Raw genomic sequence first — 22385 nt, 5'->3', positions numbered from 1 at the left:
ACTCGTCGTAACACAACTCTCAAGGTGAACCAACCCATGTGGCATCGCCTATGTAATCGTCTTCATGTAAAACGTCTTTCCAGTACATAACAACGCAACCGTAAGATTCCACACGGTCCGAAGATGCAATCTGTTAACCAGTCTCCAAGAATGTAATCGACAACGATTACACATTTCTAGAATCGGTTCCTTGTTGCCCTTGTTTAATATTCAACGATAATTCTACGCTAAGACTATGCTGTATTTTTTATCACGATCCTCGTTTCATCGTAACTGGTTGGGAGGAAACGAAGCTACAAAAAATTCTCGGTGAGATATTCAAACGTCTTAACATATTTTCAATAATTGCGTCAGGACTTCTATTATTTAATTAATTAATTTTATTAATTTTCATCTTCTTTTTACGGTTTTATCGATCCTCGGAATTCATTTTAACAGCAAATTTGCGACGATGAGGAAATAATAATTTCTATCGCCGACATGACAATGCATTATTGTACGCTTACGCTTTACAATATCTTAAAATGTGGAATCGTCTGAAGCAATTGATCGCTTGAGAGAGTAACGAGAAAAAGAATAGCACGATAAACTGTAATTAAAAAATGATAAACTTTCTGCTAAATCGATACGATCCACGAATTTGTTATTCAAAAAATCAAGATATCCCCTAATAGTTTCCTGTCCTTGTTATCATAGCAATTTCGTATTGAATATTTTATTTCTTCGTAAATATAACATCGTGACATTCACATGAAACAAGCAGTGGTTAGCGCCTTAGGTTACGAACGTTCGGGACCCGGGTTCCAATCCCAGCGACCGGAGTCCGATTTTTCTTCCGCGGCATCAAAAATGTTTTTTTTTTTATTATTATTTTATTTTGGTTTTTTACAATTTGTCCTTATGGACATTTGGTAAAGTGTTATATCTTATTGGTGAAAAAAATAAAATAAAAATAAATATAGCATGTGGGTGGCTACCCCCAGCGGGGTGCCAGCTTCGTTTTTCCTAAGTTATATCTTTTATGACATCAAAAATGTTTTTTTTTTTATTTTATTTTGGTTTTTTATAATTTGTCCTTATGGACATTTGGTAAAGTGTTATATCTTATTGGTGAAAAAAATAAAATAAAAATAAATATAGCACGTGGGTGGCTACCCCCAGCGGGGTGCCAGCTTCGTTTTTTCTAAGTTATATCTTTTATGACATCAAAAATGTTTTTTTTTTTTATTTTATTTTGGTTTTTTACAATTTGTCCTTATAGACATTTGGTAAAGTGTTATATCTTATTGGTGAAAAAAATAAAATAAAAATAAATATAGCATGTGGGTGGCTACCCCCAGCGGGGTGCCAGCTTCGTTTTTTCTAAGTTATATCTTTTATGACATCAAAAATGTGAAGAAAAATACAGCAGTACCTCAGCAGCGATACTGGCGACTCGCAGCAGAACCCGTCTCATCCTACACACGAGCAATAGCGCACAATCACCACAACTATACCGGCCAGACATAAAACAATATCTTCGAAACCAAAGAAAATACTTTTTAACACAAAATTCCTGCCTAATAATTTTCTTGTTACGCTGAATACATCTGTTACACTCGTATGAAAAAAGTCGTTAAGATCCAATGATCTCTAACGACTCTTCCTCGGACTTAGACCGTCAAACGTGAACCTCGCTCAAACACCTAGCATCTTAAGACCATCATCCACGTGGAAAGCAAACGTGACAACAAAGAATTGCTATGTTTTTCGCGGTCCAATGAGAACAACGAGCCGATCTTATCGATGGCAATACCTTGCAGTTGCGTTCGCGCTAATTACACAACAAACGAAATTTTTTCTCCCGCGATTGTCGGTACTGTTTCGATCACGGCCACGATAACTCGAGCATCGGCACGGAAAACGTCGATCACGGGTCTCTGTCTTCCAGAGAATAAGTCGTTAGTTTCTTCTCTCGTCCGGGGGAATCTTCTTCTTTCTTTGGTAATCCACGGCTTGCAGAAACGACGGCAAGAAATCACGTGGAAAACGCGTGTAAAAACCGAGCGCGATACTCGGTGCACGAGAAGGAAGGAGACACGTGGTTAGAAGGGTACAAGAAGGCCGGACAAAATTGAAAATTACACCGACAGACAGCATTTATGGTAATACGCCGTGTTATTGGCGAACGCACGGATAATTTTCAGCCGATTCGAGCGGCGAGGGACACGTGATGCGTTCGTATCACGCGCACGGCATCATTAAAATCAAAGAGCCGCGTTTAATTCAAACATCGCCTGAATGGATCGGCCTGATCTCAGAAAAATCTCCTCGACCACATTTTTTGCCGCTACCAAACCACTACAGACGTACATGATGTTTTCAAATAAAGGGCTCGTAACAAAAATGATTCTTATTCGCGTTCGTCTTCCTTCAGAAAAGTAAAAGTATGCTGTAATGTCTTCAATCTTTTTGTCCAATATAATACGTTGATTCTTCTCTTTTCTTTCTTTTTTCTTTTAAACAAAATATTCATCGTGTTGTACGAGGATATCTGCAATTACATTACAGGAGCGACATGGAATCAAATTATGCAGTTGTATGATCATGGAATGCATTCTTAGAGAGCGTTTTCAATCGGTACATAAATCACGACTTTGACCGCGTTTTGATAATTTGTTTAGTAGCTACTACAATAAAATGCGTTATATCTATACGAGTTTCCCAATGTGTCTGAACCACTGTAAAAACAGGTAAACCTGAATTTGAAGAAAAATCTAATAGTCGAAGTTTACCGCGAATAAAAGTGATTTTGATGATGGTATCCACTCGCGCATATTTATACAATTTTGAAAACCATGAAATAATTGTCAAGGATATTTCTAAGAATTCCAGCATCGTTCCTTTCGCATACGAAGTCCTCCATATCGATACAAAATTAATTCTTCGCACGTGCAAGTACCAACACGGCACATCGCCTTTTTCATTTCGACACAGAACGTCTAGCCACAGTTTCATTTTTACCTCTCCATCGCGATCATCTCGTCTCGTAATTCGATCCACCTAAACGCGCAACACATCATTATTCCTCATCATGCGATATTTAAACGTAAATTGCGTACAGCTTGTAACGAATATAGCTCGATTATAAAACGGAGTAGAGATTGTTCAATGAAACGAGGTCTTGTGAACGAAACTCGTAACTACCCTTCGCTCTCAAACATCCAATTCATATCCACGGATATATCATTCACCGCCTAACGTTGATATTTCTCTACGTTGGTATGGCTGGGTCCGAGAACAGGATAGTCAAAGAATCGAGTGGATTGCGTTATCGTTGATAAATATACCGTATAAATCCCGCGGCTAATCACAGGCATACAGGCATCGATTGCACGCACGGCATCGACTTTCGCAATCGGTGTTAATTCGCGTAGCGCGTTCTTAAGCGAGGCACCAAGCAACGCCGGTGATTAATCGACGAGTACGTATGGAAGTCATAATCGTCGTTTATGTCACGCCGCTAATAAATCTCTTTTTAAAACGGAGACACCGGCGCACTTGCTCCAACGAAACCGATTAATCATCCCCCGGGAACAATCGGCCAACAATGAACGGTGGCATCGTTTATAAACATAAATTGTCCAACCGTTTCGTGAATGGCCACGGATATCTGAACGAATTCTAATAACGAGCTAATGTATTAATCAAACAAAGTTTCGCAATATCTTTCCGGTATTCTAATTCGAAAATAGTTTCGTTTGTGCAGGAAATTTTTGTGTAGCTCGCAGCGAGATAAGAGTTTCAGCATGGTGAGAATGAAACTTTGAAGATTGTGTTTCATCAATGGATATGTGAATGGGGTCTAATAATATGATAATATATAATAATTTGATTAAAACAGACAAATGAAATTTTCATGATTGCGCATGAAATCGTAAGCGAAAAGACATCACCTGAATGGAAGCAACTTTTCACGGGATTTGTTCCTGGATGGAGCGAGTTTCCATGAATGCGTTTTATCAATGGCTATAGATATGAATGAATTTTAACAACGAGCCGACAATGTGATTTTTGCGAAAATTCGCTAACTGTATCTTCGAATCTAGTAGCTTCACCCGACTTTTAGTCATTTTCTATCGAAATACACGTTCGTTTTTAATCGTAATTAAAATATTCCTTGGAATAAGATTGTCAACGAAAATTATATTTCTCATGACTTTCGCTGCAAATTCCATTTATTCGCAATTCGTTTATCTCTGCAAACCACGCCGTTACGAAATAAAAAACCAAAAACGTAATAACGGCATCAATATAATAATGCGACGCAACGGGTGCGTCGATAGCCTTGTATGCGTAAAGTCCTGGCACGTTAATTAAAAAAGAGAAACTAAAGAAGGCGATGGATGAAAAAGTGGAGAGAAAAGTAAAAGGAAACGGTAGTATCCCGTTGGAAATCGGAATGTGCGTCGTCAGACATTTCTATTCACTTCCTGCGTCCCAGTGCCCTTATGCTGCGTTCACAACGACTTCCGCTTGTTCGTGCCCGCGTGACGAGACACAACGACGCGCGATTCTTTCCCTGAAACGACTCCAATCAGTGTACTAAACCTGTGTAACGTTTGTACCAAACGCCAGGATGAACAATGCGAATGGCTAGCGGATAATCGTTACACGGCGCCGATCGTAATTAAATCGGATTCCGCGTATCCAGGCGCGAGATATTATCTCTCGAGGTTTAATTGAGTGGGAATCGATTAACGGACGTCTTCGATACGACCAGAGAGAAACTTCACGCATTGCGCTATTGGGTCACCAGGTATTCCGAACAAGTCGAACGCGTTCTGTTCGGGTAACCAGATATCTGGGTCTTGGATTTCCTGAAAATTCCACGTTATCCAGTAATGGTATACTGTCATCGTGACGTGCGATAGTCGACAACGAAAAAATCAAATTGCAGAATTTCTTCTACGCGTTTATGGATTCTTGGTTAAACGTCGTAATCTATATTTTTTTAGGAAACCAGATTCTTCTTAGACCCGAAGATTTTATCGCGTATCTTATCTAAGAGAAAAAGCAGAGGCCAATTTTTTGATGGTATGTTACTGTATAGTTAAATTAACGTGATTGGCTCCTCGCAACGATGACGAATCCTATTCGTCGTATAATTATACGTAAAAAGAAACGTACGATTCTAGATTTTTTGTCCCTGCCAACGAGAAATGCACAAAAACAGTCCGAAAGAGTGTCAGAATTCTGGTGGCTAACGAAGCTCACGTATATGGTAGAAAAAAAGTTGCGAGTAATAAGGACCGGCAAAAAGTCCTTCGCTCTTTCGCTACTATTGGTGTCATTGAAAGTTTCTCCGCTATACTGTTTGCGCCTCTGGGATTCTAACGCTTTTAGAATAAAAATTTCAAGTGGAATAAAAATCCCACCCTAGAATGACTTCTATGTATACCATACTTATATATGGCTCTTTGGATTTCCACCATATTTTCATTAATATTACGATACGCTTTGTTCCGATGTTTCGCGAATATTCCACTTTACTTCTTCAGGTCACACCTGAAGATATATTATCTACAGAAGACACGTGTAAATCGATCGAAAATATCGACCTGTAATCGATCATCGTCTGTTATTTGATATCGCCGACGCGAAAGAAATAATCGCCGATCTTTCGCTATTTATCGCGAATTTGAAAAAGAACATGCGAAACGCTGACTAAACGTGAGGCACGTTTCGTGTACAAGAACTTGCGCATACTAATTCCACGGTATTAACGTTGCCGATCTGTTCAACGGCGGGAAAACAACGTACGTAACGTTCAAACGCAAGAAAAACAAACGCGTTGCACGAACGAACGTATCGATCGGTTAAAGATCTAATGCCAGCTTTTAGTAATCAGTGAGATTAATATGGTGATGACATCGAGGGAGCAACAATTACATCGAGTCTCTGCCCACAGTTCATTCTAATTATGCGTTCGCTGACTATAGAAAGGGAGAGAAGGTGAGAGGGAGATTTCACAAATAACTCCGTGCAGCCTCTGCTCGTCCTCGCTTCGGAATACATATTTTGTTACGTATGGTAAACCGGTGGAAGCGTAACGTGAGCATCAAGGCAATCTGCACGATCTCGTTCCTGTTTTCTAACCCTTTCGCTTAAGCAGAGTATGGAGAAAATATATTAACACTGGCTGGATGTTTGATAGCTTTGGAATATTTTTCAATCTTTAAAATTAGGGTACGTTAGAACTAAATATACCTCAACCGTGAAAAGGTTTATAAAACTTTATAAAAATGATGGAAGATATAATTTTCTCGAATGATAGATAACGAAGAGCTGACATTTTTTAACGAATGGACAATATGTACATGGAAATACCTACTCTATTAGAGTACTATGATACACAAAAGTGTGTACTGTACATTTATACAAATGTACGTAATAGGCAGACATACGGACATGGAATAACGTGTTTGTTATAATATCGTTGATACTAGTACAACCAGATTACATTTCTTTAGTTATGTTGGTAAAAAGTACGTATCATATATTTAAACGCGTCATTCTATTCCTGTACATTCTGCACGTTCTTGCAATTTAGACAAACAAAAATCCGCGGTCTAATAATTGCTCCTCGACTTGACCAACGCTGTTGCTGGTAAAACGACCGCGATCATCCTTTGTAATTGCAAAAAAAAAAAAAAAGAAAACAATAGAAACTATTCGATCGACTGAAATTCCTCGGGAGATGGTATCAACGATCGTGCGAAGAATTTTTCTGGCTATATAACCAGCGAAGAGATAGTTGTAGGGGGAAAGGAAACATTTTCACGTCGTTTCTTTGGACAGAAATTAAATCCCGAGGAACAATGCTGCGCGTGCAGTTGCGCGGCAGCCGCGCGGAAAATTATTTTTTGCAGACGTCCCTCGGATTATTTTCTTCGAAGCAGAAGCACACGCTCAAAGGCACACCACCAGAGTAGGATGGAAAGAGAGAAATAAAATGAAAGTCGCGAGAACGGCTCAGAAATATAGAGAACGTTTCTTTTCGTGTGTTACAAGGGCCCTGCAGAGGCTGGAAAAAAGAAGCGAAAAATATATTTTTGCCCTTTTATCGTGGCAGCCGAGCGTAACCCGTTTTCGTTCCAAAATAATTGTAATTCATTTTACTCTCTCTCGCCCGCTGAGAGCTTTCGTTCTCTTTCGTTCTCTCTGTCCCTCTCAAAGGATCCTAAACTCGGAGAAAAAAGACAAAGCACGAAAGAGAAAATATCACGGCACGAGGAAACGGAAAAATCCTAGCGGAGTACGGTGGTTCGGAACGAAATTACAACAGCCAAGACACGAGAGAATCATTCTCTTCCCCTCACTCTTCTGTTCTCCGAAATCGGTCAGAGAAAATAAGAAAAAATTAGAAGGAAGAATTAGCTGGAAATAAATCTTCAACCGTATGTAGTTTCCTTAAAACGACATATATTTACACAAAATAATTTCAGTCAAATTCGGTTGCGATTTTATTTCCTTGTTAATTACAATATTTCGTTTTTTCGACGAGATAGCGATCGATCTTACGTATCGATAATGAGTACGCCAAAAGTATCCGATCGTAATTCGAATATTCACGTAATCGCATGATTTTTTTTTAAATTCCTCAGGCAGAATTAAATCTACTTCAACTCGAAAGAATTCCTTCTCGAAACGGACGACAAATTTCTGGGGAAAAATATACTCGTCTGTCCGATAGTTGGAACAAAGTCATTGAAGGAAGCAATGAACGTATAATTTAATAAAATATTAAATTTATCATCAAGCAACCTTTACAATCGTGCGATGTAAAATATTAAATATAATTGAATTTGATAGAATTTTCCAAAAAAGTGTATCGAAAAAATGTCCTAATTCTTATAGCCGACAAAATGCAAAAGACAACCTGCTGACGATTTCGCCAACAACTTAATATCTCACAGCGCAAAATATTAAATCAAGTTGGATTTGTTACAATTTCCCCCAAAAAGTGCAACAAGGAAACCTTCAAATTCTAATGGCCAGCAACGTAAAAAAGGAAACCCAGCTACGATTTCCACAGTTAATCAATCCACGGCGCGTGGTATCACTTGCGGCATACTTTGACGCTAGGGATTGACTTTGGGAAGCATGGTTTTCCATTGGTGACACCGGGCGTGCTTCGTCCCTTAGTCTGACAAGTTTACCCGGGCGATAAAACGGCCTGGCCGTGGCTACACCGAGCAAATTGCAGGACGGAATGTCGTCCTCCTCTGCCGTGGAAATTCTGTCGTGCAATGGCTCCCGTATCCTCCATCCATCCACGTGGATCCTCGAATAAAGGAGTCGACCAGCTGTAAAACGGCGAACCGTTATTACGAGGGGACTCGCCGCTATACGAGCCGTCATTCTGGCCAGCGTTATGCTCTGTAACTCACTCTCAGCGACCTGCCTTTCCTTCCCTTTTCACCTATTTTTCCTCTCGTCTGTTTCTCCTTTTGCTTTTCCCACCCTTCCCATTTTCCTTTTTGTTCCGTTTCTTCCGATAGCGGGATGAAAGGGGAAAGGCAGAGACGGAGTAATTGCCGCCGAAAGATCAAACGTCGAAGAATCATTACACCTTTCGACGGAATAATGGCTTTCTGTGATCGATCCAGTTGTTGGTTTTTCCCTTTTCCTTTTTTTTCTTTTTTTGCTGGAGAATTTGGTGTGAGATTACGAGCTCCGTGAATGGAATAGAAGGTAATCGGTAATCGAATTTTTATGATTTGTCGGTATTTGTGTTGATTATTTAGGATGAGTATTTGTAAAGATTCTTTAGTCATCGAAGGCTTACACAATTTTTCTCAACCCTTTTAGAATAGATCTCTCTTCTTAACACCTTAACTGCCACGTTGGTCACATATGACCGGCCATGGTTTTTCCTATGACGCCACGGTGGTCATTGGTGACCGGAGCGCTTGAACTTCTTACAATTGTAAAAATTGAATGAAAATTGACAGTTAGGGCATTTTGAATATAAATAGAAGATACTTTGAAACAAAAACTGCCCCATTAAACAATTAAACTTTCTTATTAGAATATCAATAAAAAACAAATGTGAACAAATATTGCATCTAACGGTGCACTGTGTTTGCATCCATATCTTAGGAGGGTAACCTACGAATATTATTATTAACACACCTTAGAAAATAATCGTAAATACTGCTTTATAATCATATAATTGCAGTTAGAAGTGTGCACATACCTTACTATTATATATAAAATGAGCAAATACTGTTTACTAATATCTTCTACACGTTTCAACAATATATTCTGGACATTTTGCTTATATATAACCGATAAATAGAAGATACTTTGAAATAAAAAGTGCCCCATTAAACAATTAAACATTTCTATTAGAACGTCAATAAAAAAAATGAGAAGAAATCTTGCATCTAACGGTGCACTGCGTTAAAACACTTTAAACATAAATGTGGCTCATCAACACAAACTGGAGAATAGGTGGTCACCTTTTTGTTTCGATTCTTAGCAATTTTTGATCCTGACTGTTTAACATTTTTTATATAGCATTCTCTGCAAAATTTTCGTGCCAGGTACGCTTACCCTTCTTTCTTCTGCATTTCGTGTCGTAATCTTTGTCGAATAAGTATATTTGATAGCTCTGGTTAATGGCACTGTGTAAGGTGCATTGCGAGTGCCATCCTAAAAGCTGATATCTTGATTTTTGTTTTTGTTACTTGTTTATGGAGTATCATGGCGTTTAAAATTGATGTATTTAACAATAACTCTAAGGCTAATTTTATATACCACTTGAGGGTTCTTCTATGTTGTTTAGAATATGCTATCATTTGGTCTGATAAATCTACATCACACTTTCCTCTATTGTAATTTACCATTACCACATTTATCACAAACATAATTTTTTTGCGGCTTCCTACCATTTCAGCCGAATGTTTCGTCGAAATCATAAAAATGTCACGCTTATCTATCCATCTTACTATTATATATAGAATGAGCAAATACCGTTTGCTAATATCTTCTACACGTTTCAACGATATATTCTGGACGTTCTGCTTATGACGAAATAACGAATATGAATGATTTGTTGAAATAAACGAAACCTTGTTATAATATGTCGCTATCAACTGTTACCAAGGCGCCACGGTTGTCACCAGTGACCACCAATAAAATAAACGGTCCATTGGGGAAGAATGTTGTCTTACATCATCAATTTATTATTTTGCCATTATATGCTTTGAATAATAAAAATACTCTTGTGGTGTCATGAGCGAAACGTGTGATTTCGGCGTGGCAGTCAAAGTATTAACACTTTACCGAACGATAGCCTATTAATTGGCTTTTTGTCGCCAACAATCTTTCTCATTATTTGAGCAGTAATTTGTTATTTAGTACTAAGGTACCTTGCTCAGTTGCGTCAGTTGCGTTGCTTTGTAAACTCCTCCAGTTTTATACCAATTTGAAAAACTTACCGTTCGCGATGAACGAAAAGAATGATATTAAAGAGACTAAACCAAAACAGAGCCGGCGCCAGGGAGAATCTGCGCCCGAGCTGCTGGTCGGACGTGCGTATGCTGTTGAACCGCTAGCGGTCGGTAAAATGTTAACCGTTTGAGTCGCAGGGGCCTTTGAAAAAAAGGGTCGAAAAATCTCGAACAGCCTGATAACACTCGTCATATTTGTTATTTTTATGACATACATCTATATTACTATATATGCGTACTATTAGTTTATAAATATTTCAAGTTTTGTTCAATAAACAGTATCGAGAAGATAAGAATGATATACAAAATACCGTCAGTTGTCCGTAGCGTTCAAATGTACTGGGTGTCTTTTCGACACAAAATCTAAACAGCGCGATCGCGCTGCTTGCGACTCAAACGGTTAACTTCGAAAAGAAGTTATTTCTGTGAATCGTTAGCACCGGAATGACGCACCTTTTTCAGGATTAATACATTCGAACGTATATATGTTCATCATTGGTGTGCATAACGGTACGCTATTGAGAATATTACGTAATTACGCTGGTCGATCCATACGGTAATGCATCGCATTTGTAGTCGATCTTTTTGTCGATATCTACGGTTGATCCGTATCGACGATCAGAAGACAGTAAAGCGAAAAGCGAACGTAAAAATTTGCAAGTGTTTGTCGAGACCTCGAGACCAAAGTATACCACGTGAAGGTATACGAGAGCAACGCTATTTATGCTCGATGCAGATGAGCGATGCAAAGTTATTAAGAATTTGCATTTTTTAATATGTGATATCTGATACTTGTATTTTAATTAGTGGAATTATGTGCGTTGCGTCATTAAGCTTGACGTAGATAACGACGATAAAATATTAGCATCAAGATTTTAGCTTTTAATTAGAAAATAGAAATTGCTTGCTATTGTTGTTATTTCGTATAATTATAAAATTACCTTTTATCTTCCTATATTTAGTTTTACGAAATTACATACAAATATACGAAATTACTCGGAATTATATTTTTAATTAAATATTGAACGATCGTTACGATTATATAAGCGCGATTGATGATTCTGTAAATGTACATTTTCAATAACGAAATTATTCGCTCGTGCGCTCTATATTACTGAAAATACAAAGCTACCAAAATTACATTTTTTTTAAATTAGAAATATAATACACTAAATCATAAATTAATACATAAATTAATTAATAAATTAATATATCCTATAAATCTTTTAATCTTAACACAACTCGGTCACAGAATACTAATAATTCACTAGTACCAAGCTCTGATCAATATATTGAATATGTAACATAATTTGAATTTTCTATATATTAATATCGATAATAAAAGCATGATATAGAATATGCCAATGGTATCGACTTTTCATATTGCATTGACGATAACCGATTGACACACTATCAAAAATATCATATTTCAACCGTATACTACTTCAACGAAGCTCAAGTTTTTTACTTCTCTCAAATATCTTAAGTTTCCGTTGCAGTAATTGCGATATATATATAGCTTCCCGCTTCTTTGATTTTACGACTTATATGATACATAAAATTATAAATATGAAATTTGTCTGTGATGCACGTTACATCGTGGCGCTTCAAAGGCGCTGCTGTATCAAAAACGAAAACTGTGACTTATCACGCGATCTTCGTATTACAACAAATCCAAAGCATTGCTTCCGATAATTATTAATAATCTTTCCTATTAGAATTCGCTCGCGTCTTCTAATTTCCCTTAGAAAATTATTTTTGTTAAATAAATTATTATCATTAAATAATAAAAAAAAAAAAGAAAAATATCGAGATAAAAAATAGCCACAACGTGCCAAGATCACTCGACTTGACGAACAGGCGCTTCGAGATCTGTCTCTTCCAACTTTATGCGCGTGTTATCCGATCAAAATTTTCATTGTAAGTTGCATCGAAACGGGAGGAAAACAGGAGGCGCTGTTTCGCACGAAAGTGGAACTCCGAAGGCGAAGTTGGGTGCAAGTATCGACGGAGAAGGTGGAGAACAAAACGTCATGAACCACGATCGTTTGGAGCAGGTCTCGTCCCGATGAATCGTGCCGGCGTTGAAAGCCAATGGGGCCCCGAAACGAGTTCCAAGAAGAAAGACAAAGAGCCTCGTAATGACAGGAAAGAGATCCAACGCAGATGGCAAGGGCGACCGGAGGGATGGTGCAAAGACGTTCGCCCTCGGCGAAAGCTAATTTGACTTCGCACTTCCATTCGACGTGTTCCTGGCAAGCTGCGCGCCTCGATTACAAAGAAGACAAAGGGGGGAAACGTGTCTCTGTGTGACCGGTGAAAACGATCCTTGAAAAAGTTTGTGGAACTCGAGCCGGTGAGACCCAGGCCAACAACTACGCACCGCTTAGCTTCCATCCGCGACATTTTTCCAGGTACTAGAACTCAGCCGCGAAGAACAGCGGAGAAGGCGAATGACGAGACGAACCTTTAGAAGCAGAAATTAGATTTCGGTAATTTGACTAGTTTGAATTGTGTACTGCAGAGAACAGAAGGCCCAACTGTCGGAGAATTTGGAGAAAGAATTTCAATAACACTTTCGATAAATATTATTTATTTGTCGTGTATGACGTAGTATTCTGCGTTGTATTACATTATTAGGTTGTCCGAAGTTTCTTTCGTTTCATAAGGTGATGATAGATGAACAACAATTTTTGTTTTATATTATTTTATTGAATTAGGTATGATCCATGTTGTTATTTCTTTATTTAGAGGTAGGATCATAATAGCTATTATTTTATTCTTTGGATAAATCTATCACACCGTTCTGAGCCGAAAAACCTATATTGCACTTTCTTACATGGACTAGGGATAATAACAAAAGAACATCTTAAACTTATTGATTATATCTAGAACTATCTTCTAGTTATCTATTGTAACTAGCGCACCTGCATATGGATGAGGAGCACGAACTCGCGTTGTTATTTTCAACAATCCATTTCGTTCTATTTTTATTATATTCGTGCATAATTCAATAAGTTAATATAAAACAAAAAACATTGTGCGTATATTTCCTTATAAAACAAAAGAAACTTTTCGGACAACCTAATACATCAGATGAATGCGCATCATAGTGTATATATATTATATATGAATATTTATTAATTTTAAAAAAGTTTCATATCAAGAGATTTGTATTAATTTCCTAATTTATATTTATTTGAAATTCAGCTTGCTCATGTTTGGTGTTTGCTTATTGTCCTTTGAGATTTAATATTTACAATCCGTGAATATATTTTTTTCATTTCCAACTTATTAATATTGTAAGAATTGATTCCAAGTTGCAAAATTATCGAGCTTCAACCACTTGTGGCGTGTACTCTTTGGTCGAAGATTAATGGCTTCTGGCACTCCATTTTCAACCTGAGAGAAAAAAAGAACTCGAGCGACGCTACTAATTGCCGGGAAATATAGGGACAACCAATGATCTTGAAATATTATTAATTCGTTGTTCGCGCTTCGTCACGGCGGTTAAATAGCGGAGAAGTTAATGAATGGAGTTAAGGATGCCTCATTATCCGGCTCGGTGAAAAGATGAATTATTCATCGTGTCATAGGCGCGGCTGAGGAACCGTAAAAAAGGTTGGAAACAACTCTGCCAAGTATCGAAGATTTCCTCTCGCAGTCTTTCGTTCAGTATGGACTACGACGGTTTCGTAAGCATTAGCTTAATAACTAAAAAAAAAACTAATCTAAAAAATAACTAATAAAAAGCAAAAAAGTTGCGATATATATGAAAAAAAAAAAATACATTGGTTTTTAGAGATTCGAACAGTACACGATCCGACTCGAAACTTTCTCGAATTTGTAATAAACGTTTCACGAGAGAAACAACGCGATATTGTCACCATTGTGAATATTCATCGAGAGGAAACGAATGCGATGAGGATTCAGTGACTAAGCGGAAGAACTCGAGCTGTTATTACCTCGAGGACAAATAGGTCAGGATGAAAACGCTAATTATCGAAGCAGGTTAATTGTTAGACCACGTTGCATTATATTTTTCCAATGATGGAAACGTAGAATTTCTAAAGCTTATTGATCTCAAAATAAAAGAAAAAATATACCACGGTGCAATTTCAATCGTAAACTCGACTTTCTTCGATCATGGAGCTTTTAAGAATTAATAAAAAAAACAAACATACACAACAGTATACACAGAAGCAATGAATCGTAATCGTTGCGGCATTTTGATTTTATTAATAAAAATTACTCACTGCAGAAAACAGAATTTCTACAGCTTATTGATTCCAAAATAAAAGAAAAAATATACCACGGTGCAATTTCACCCGAAAACGGGATTTTCTTCGATCATAGAGCTTTTAAGAATTGATAAAAAAAGAAAAAACATATACAACAGTATACATAGAAGCAACGAATCGTAATCGTTGCGGCATCTTGATTTTATTAATAAAAATTACTCATTGTAGAAAATATAGAATTTTTAAAGTTTATTGATTTCAAAATAAAAGAAAAAATATACCACGGTGCAATTTAACCCGTAAACTCGATTTTCTTCGATCATAGAGCTTTTAAGAATTGATAAAAAAAAACGAACATACACAACAGTGTACATAGAAGCAACGAATCGTAATCGTTGCGGCATCTTGATTTTATTAATAAAAATTACTCATTATAGAAAATATAGAATTTTTAAAGTTTATTGATTCCAAAATAAAAGAAAAAATATACCACGGTGCAATTTCACCCGAAAACGCGATTTTCTTCGATCATAGAGCTTTTAAGAATTGATAAAAAAAGAAAAAACATATACAACAGTATACACAGAAGCAACGAATCGTAATCGTTGCGGCATCTTGATTTTATTAATAAAAATTACTCACTGCAGAAAACATAGAATTTCTACAGCTTATTGATTCCAAAATAAAAAAAAAATATATACGACGGTGCAATTTAACCCGTAAACTCGACTTTCTTCGATCATGGAGCTTTTAAGAATTAATAAAAAAAAAACATGCACAACAGTATACATAGAAGCAACGAATCGTAATCGTTGCGGCATCTTGATTTTATTAATAAAAATTATTCGCTGTAACATTTATATATGCCAGCATATTCCTCCGTAATTACAACGCATAATACGCATTACTTCTTGAATAGATTCTGAAACAGACAATTGCCAGCGATTTGTAAAAGACATTTCTGTAATAGACATTCCACGGATTCCTGGCCAAATTCATTTCACCGCGTCACCTGACAAATATTTGTCTAACTACCACACGCTTCAGGGTCCATTCTAGTTGCTTTGTGTCCCAGATAAAACCCAGTCGCGGAACTCCGTTTCTTTCCTCCCGTGTCGAATAGAGACCATTGCGAAACCAGTCTGTGTCGAACGCGAAGGAAAGCGAACGTCGCGTTAAGTCATCCACTGCGGGGGACTTGGACGTAACTGAAAGTTTGTCGTGATTTCGCGTTTGTCGTCATCGGCCAGCTATTATTAGAGAAGAGTCGCGCGTCAACCTGTCGCGTGAAACATCGAAAAATAGCCACGTATTGTCCGTTTCACGTTCCCATCCTTTTGGAATGCCGTCCTCGTCCAATAGGCAAACGTGCGTATCATTGGAAATATGAAGCGATACCCAGTGACACGAACCTATAAATTTATCGCTATTCCTTTGTTACTGGGTTGTAACATACATACGTTTATATATGAGACTTACAGGAGCCAGACAGATAAAATTTTTGTTCAACTGAATAAAATTTCATTACACGACTACACGATCAATGTTCGACGAATGTACCAATATTACATAAATAATAGTAAATTCCACGATTAATTATGTATATAGAAATATCTGAAATTGAAATATCTCCACCTCGATTTTATTCCAAGAAACGAAGACTCGTGATATTTTAAGAAAATCTGCCTGCATAATTCAAACGATAAATTAAAATATAATAAAATTCCTTGAAACGAAGAAATGTTACAACACCAGAAAAATACGATTATATAAAAAACAACGGTTTGATATAATTGCATCCACGCGATACATACAACAGCGACAATAAATTTATTAAAATTGAAGGCTGTGATGCGATTAATCCCAATTTCTTCTTTTTCTTTTCTTTTTTTTTTAATTTTCATTATATATTATATTAACCATCATATTAGATAATTTCGATAGAAGCGTTAAAACTGGTAATTAAAGACTAAAAATAATTAGATCCTAGATAGATGGTTAATTGCCGAAATTCGATGGAGAAATACGGCCGGATAGAAAAAAGAAACGATAGTAATTTATTGCATGGTACAGGTTTGCGAATGGTTGAAATAACGGCGGTCAGTTTATTCGATTTCCTCGCGTCCAGTCGGTTGGTTCAACTAAAATAGTGGAACAATTAACGCAACTATTAAAATCCCTAGCGGCTATTAAGGGCACACTCCATTAAAAATGGATTAACGTTTTGTATTCAAATTACTGTAAATTATGTGGAATAGAGGGCACGGCTTATCGGAAAACCGATTGCAATGAGGAAACGGGCAAATAAATAGCATCGATGTTCACTGTCTTCTTCCACGTTGCTGCTGGTGATCGAGACGATCCTAACGCATTCCGTATTTATCACTTTAAGGCAAATTGTTCCTACCGATTGCAAAGTAGCCTTGTCGCGTGACTCGAATTAATTCGATCGCTCTTTCTAATTGTGTATAAACGATCTTTTAGCGAGGAAATAGGGACTACCTAAGCTTGAAGAATTTCGGAATAAAACTACGGATTTTTGTGCATTTGTAGAAAATTTGAAAATACAAAATTCTATCGAATGCACGTAATGTGACAAAAATATATAAATAGCCAAAATACAGAACTTTCTATAATACTTGATAAGTAAAACTATTTCCAAGCGAGATTCCAATTTGTTAATTATATTCTCAAGGATATCAATTAGCATAAATATCCACAGTCTAATCATAATACTAAGCCACAGCTGCGATTCTTGGGTTTTACTTTCTCAATCTCGCTTTAAAAACGACTTTTAATGTTTCGAATAAATCTTCAGTATAAAATCGAAAGGAGAAATTACATGTGTCGTTTTACGATTATGTTTCCTCTCATTAAGTTTCCTTTGGATTTTGAGAAATTTCAGCAACAATAGAAATACGTGTGTCAGTCGAAAATGACAACATTCGCAACAAAAATCAAGTCAGCAGTCAGGCAAACCAGTGCACATGGTTATACACATGCAACGGGCTATGCAAACGCAGCCTGTGGAAGAAATGAACTGAGACCTTGCACGAGTGACTAGTCACTGAATCATTCGCACAATAATCATCCACGCGGCAGTTTACGCGAAATTCATTCGACTGCGTACATCGTGTTCGTCTTCGTTCTACATACACCTACCGTTCCTAAGTATCAGCATACTTTAGTCATCATTAATCACAACGATGAAATAACGATGAATCGATCGTTCATACTTTCTACCTTTTTGTAAAATGACAAGACTAAAAACCTAATATTATACGATCTAATATTACAAACAATATTTGATTATTACAGAGAAGAAAACCATGGCGCTTCAATTTATCCGTAACGTTCCAATTAAAAATACATCTCGTGAAGAATAAACAAGTGTCCAGGTACTTTTAAACGACAGCGTAGTTATACGTGAAAACGTCAAAGAACAAAGAACGGTATTTACGTTTTTAAATTAATCCGTGTCACGGTTTCATCCCTCTTTGTTTGAAGAAAATCTGCGACGGTGCTGAAAAGAATAGAAATTCGTTGTAACTTTACGTCGTGACAATGAATCCGATAGCTTTCACGACAAAGTTTCGATTATCAAGGCAAACAGGCCGATATTTCTCCATTTACAAACGCTGCCGGCGCTGGTCGACATCATATCGTTCAACGTTCTGTATTGTTGGCGATCGCTTACTCGTCACTTGCAATTGAAAATTTATATACACCTACACGTACGCAGTATCGGCGGACACGGTTACTAGGGACACGCGTTATGCCACGATTGTGCCTGGAAATTGATTAGCCCATTCATACTTTCGGCTCACCCTGCCAACCATTCATAGTTACTACGTGCCTCTTCGTTTAGTACCAACCGTCACGATGAATTTTCTCTCGACGTGTACTCGCGTACACTACGAACTATAAGTTTACGGTTGCTAAGTATTAAGTTGGTGTAAAAAGAATATTGTACGAGGTTAATGGTGAATTAATAGGGAAAATTTCAAGTATAAAAGGAAACTTCTAATGAAAGAAAAATAACTAACGAAGTGTATTATGCGTGTGGTTTTATTGAAAAGATTAAGCGATGGTATATATCGAAAATGTATGATCAACGACGCAAATAATACTGTACTTTGCTCCAGCTGACTCATGCAGTTTATTTTAAGAAACATTTTATCACCTGACGTATTAGCAACGATTCAGTCAACAGTTATTCATGAGTGTTTCAACTACCAATGGCAATGTGTCAAATATAACAAAGCGACAATTCTTTTGTTGCTTAGAGGCACATCGAGAAACATTTTTCCTTACGTTTGACCTTATAAGTAAGAAAAATTTTGTCCGATGTAACTACGATACGATATCGCAAAACAGATAACGACACCACGTATGCCAATGACAAATCATATTTAGATATCTTTGAAAACAGTTTCGGGAATTTGAAATTGAAAATGGAATTTTTCTATCAAGATCTTTCGATTCAAATTCATCGTTTCGTATTCAGATTCAGACGTTCAAATTCAAATTCGTATTTCCATATTTAGATTCAGACGTTTAAATTCAAATTCAAACTTCCCTGACGAAAATTCAGTTCTCTATAATCAAATTTGAAGTTTCAAACGTGACATCACATTTTTAATATCTGGTCAAATTTTCAAACGCAAACTCGAATCTTCAACTTTACGTACAAATTTAATAATCCAGATTCGAACTCGAGAGTCTAAATTCAAACTTCCAACTAAAATTCCCGTATTTTCCATTATTAACCGCTGTTTCGCGTGACCAAAGCTATCTTCTTACACGCACTTCTTAAAGGTTGCGAGTTCTTTAATTCGACGATGTGGAACAGGCCAGCCAGTGTTAACCCGGTGACACCGTTTTCCAATTAGTCTTATATCAATTCCGATATCTATGGAATTATATCACGGCTGTTATCTCCAGTTAATCTCCTCTCTTTCAGTATCATGAGATCTGTTAGTTTTCAATTTGCACGCGCCTGGAATACACCAGCGTAAGTATGATAGATGCGTGGAGGCAACTACGAATATTTATGCTAATTTCTTAAGCTCCTTGATAGACGGGTTCACGAGAGAACACGGATAAACCGTCTGAAACCGTGACAGAAGAGAAACAGCGAACACATCGATCGTTGTCCACGGATTATCGTCGTAATTCTCGCATACAAACGATTCCGTCTCGTAGTTTCACCCGCAATCACAAACTCGAAAACTGCTCTTTCGTAACACCGAATATTCAATTTATATCTGCGCTAATTATGGGTTTATTTCTCCAAACGCGAGTATTATTATCATTATGCTGAATTTTTTTGTCCATGATATTAAAGACCTTCCGTATATTTTTTGAACACAATTTTTGCTTCCAATTAGAAGATACTTTGTAAAGTTAACTTATAATCATTTTCTAGAAGCACCTATGTAAGTGAAAAATAAACCCATAAGCGTTTCATTGAAAAATAACGAAATAAATGAAAAAATTGCTCATTAATGATACGTACTAGTAATCTTTTGCAAATTGGTTAATATACAAGTGTTAAAAACGTTTCGAGTAATGTAATTGGCATTCGGTATAATTCATGGATAAGACATAATTAATATTATCATAAGAGATAACGAAATTCGTAGAACGTAGCTAGACATACGCTTATCATTTTCTCAGAATTATCTCTCACTGAATTCTGGATCAAATAAAAAATAAATTAAATAAGAAACTTACGCCGTACACTTGCCAGAAACTAAAAAATGACGAACGAAAAATGTTTAAAATATAATAATAAATAATTGTGTGTTTCGTGATTACTCAAAGTAAATAATCTGTGCAATCGACGTTTGAAATCAAGAAAAAAAAAAAACGTGATACACCTTTAAATCTAAAGGTACAATGAAAGTCACTCACACTTGAAAAAATAGACTAGAACGGAATCATGGAAAGTGTCGCGCACAGTGATAATTTTCGATTAGCCGCGCGAAGTCAAAGGGCGAAAATTTCAAGGCGTGGTGAACGAACGAGAAACACACTCATGCACAATGATAAACGCTCAAACATTCCTGCCAAGGCAAACGGAAGCGCCACATCGCGACAAGGATAAACGCGCAATAAGAAGGTCACGTGAGGCCTCGGCCATTCAAAAACCGAACGAAAAAGAAATCAACCTTTCAATGACTATCGGCGATATTACTGCGATCCATCGCAGCAACTTTCCAACGTTTCTCCCCTCGCAAGCTATAAAATAACTCACGCGTGCAATCGAAAGTATGTAATTTCGTATAGCACCGTTTTTAAATCGTTGAGGGTAACGTATCGTTGCATGGCTCGTTTACGCCACCCGACGTTCTAAAGAACGAGCCTATCAGACGCTCGAATAATCAGCACGAACGAAAACGAGCCACCACAAGAAAGAAGATTTCAACGAGAAATCCTAGCAAATATACAAAGAATAGGAAATTACGTATATTCGCGAGGTACACAAAAAAAAGCCCACCCTCCCACTCAGTTTTTATCCCCAACGAAATTGAGGTTATGTTTTACCTGTCACGCGTTCTTGTTCTCCTCGGTGGGTTTCGTCTTACTCCGTGCAACCTCGACGGCCTTTTCGGCGACACACTTAAACATTATCTTTTCCACCACTATCCGGTTTGTATCTCTCCGTTGGTCGACGCACTAGCACTAGTTTGACACACTGATTCCCTAAGTCACAAAATCGTATCGAACAGCTCTCCACTCATGTGATCACAGAAGGGCACACGCGCACGCGTCCTCCCTCATGGAGCGACGATCATTCGGCGAACTGACCCAGACTGTGATTCAGCGCGCTGGAGAGAGTCGTTCGGTCGTTCCCCGGCAGCGTAAAAGCGCGAACTCGGACGGAGAAGGACGAACGAAGTCGAACCAACACGGACGTGCACGAACGCGTCCGATCAAGCATGCGCCGCCGGCCTAATGCTTATCCGACACCACGCTGCTTTCGTGGTTCGAGGGGTGTCGCGTGACCACGAAGTCGCGAAACACTATACTGTCTGGCACGAAGGCTATTGCCGTTATCTTTTTTCTTTCGTTCTTGATCGTGAGATTTACCATAGGCCATAAGCTGTAGAACACTGGAAAAACGAGAGCGCGAATTGTCGTCTCCCATCATTCTCGATCTTTCACGGAACTCTCATTCTTTTTTCTATCGTGAATAGCAATGAACCTGATAAACGCGAAAAATATTTCTATAGGCCGCCAATACGGCCCAAGTACTGTTATCTTGGTACTTATATGTATTGCATTCTGTTTACTTGATATACACCGTTGGTATTGATTAATCTATCTATGAAACTGCTTCCGAAATCTTTAGATTTAAGAAAACATTCTTATTTTTTGGGAAATGACGACATATTATCGTAGTCATAAATTTTCAGTTCGTCTTGTATTTATACTGTTTCTTATAATGTTTCGACCAAGCAGTATTTGTAACAATATCCTTGAGAAGTTTCACGAAAACAATTCGAATTAAAAAACAAGCCGAGCAAAAGAAACTCATATATAAGCAAAAAACAGCAATGTAAAAATATATTAGCGTAATTTATCCTATTTCATCTTATCCGCCCACCAAAGGTATACCTACATATGTCACACAACACAT

General features: G+C 37.4%; 1 protein-coding gene across 4 annotated transcripts in view; it reads right to left on the bottom strand.

Moving 5' to 3' along the window:
* LOC132910476 (plexin-A4) overlaps positions 1-22385 on the bottom strand; it is a 441637-nt gene that overhangs the window by 346650 nt on the left and 72602 nt on the right. Inside the window, exon 1 of one of the 4 annotated variants that reach the window (XM_060966205.1) lies at positions 21290-21585. The exons of the other annotated variants lie outside the window; for them this stretch is intronic. The gene's annotated coding sequence lies outside the window, so the exon portion shown is untranslated. Of the gene's footprint in view, positions 1-21289; positions 21586-22385 lie in introns of those variants that run through there. 4 annotated transcript variants of the gene reach the window in all.

The sequence above is a fragment of the Bombus pascuorum genome, chromosome 9 (assembly GCF_905332965.1).
Source record: "Bombus pascuorum chromosome 9, iyBomPasc1.1, whole genome shotgun sequence".
NCBI classification, from domain to species: Eukaryota; Metazoa; Arthropoda; class Insecta; order Hymenoptera; family Apidae; genus Bombus; species Bombus pascuorum.
The sequence above is the reverse complement of the archived record's forward strand: the minus strand, read 5'-3'. Positions and strand labels throughout refer to the sequence as shown.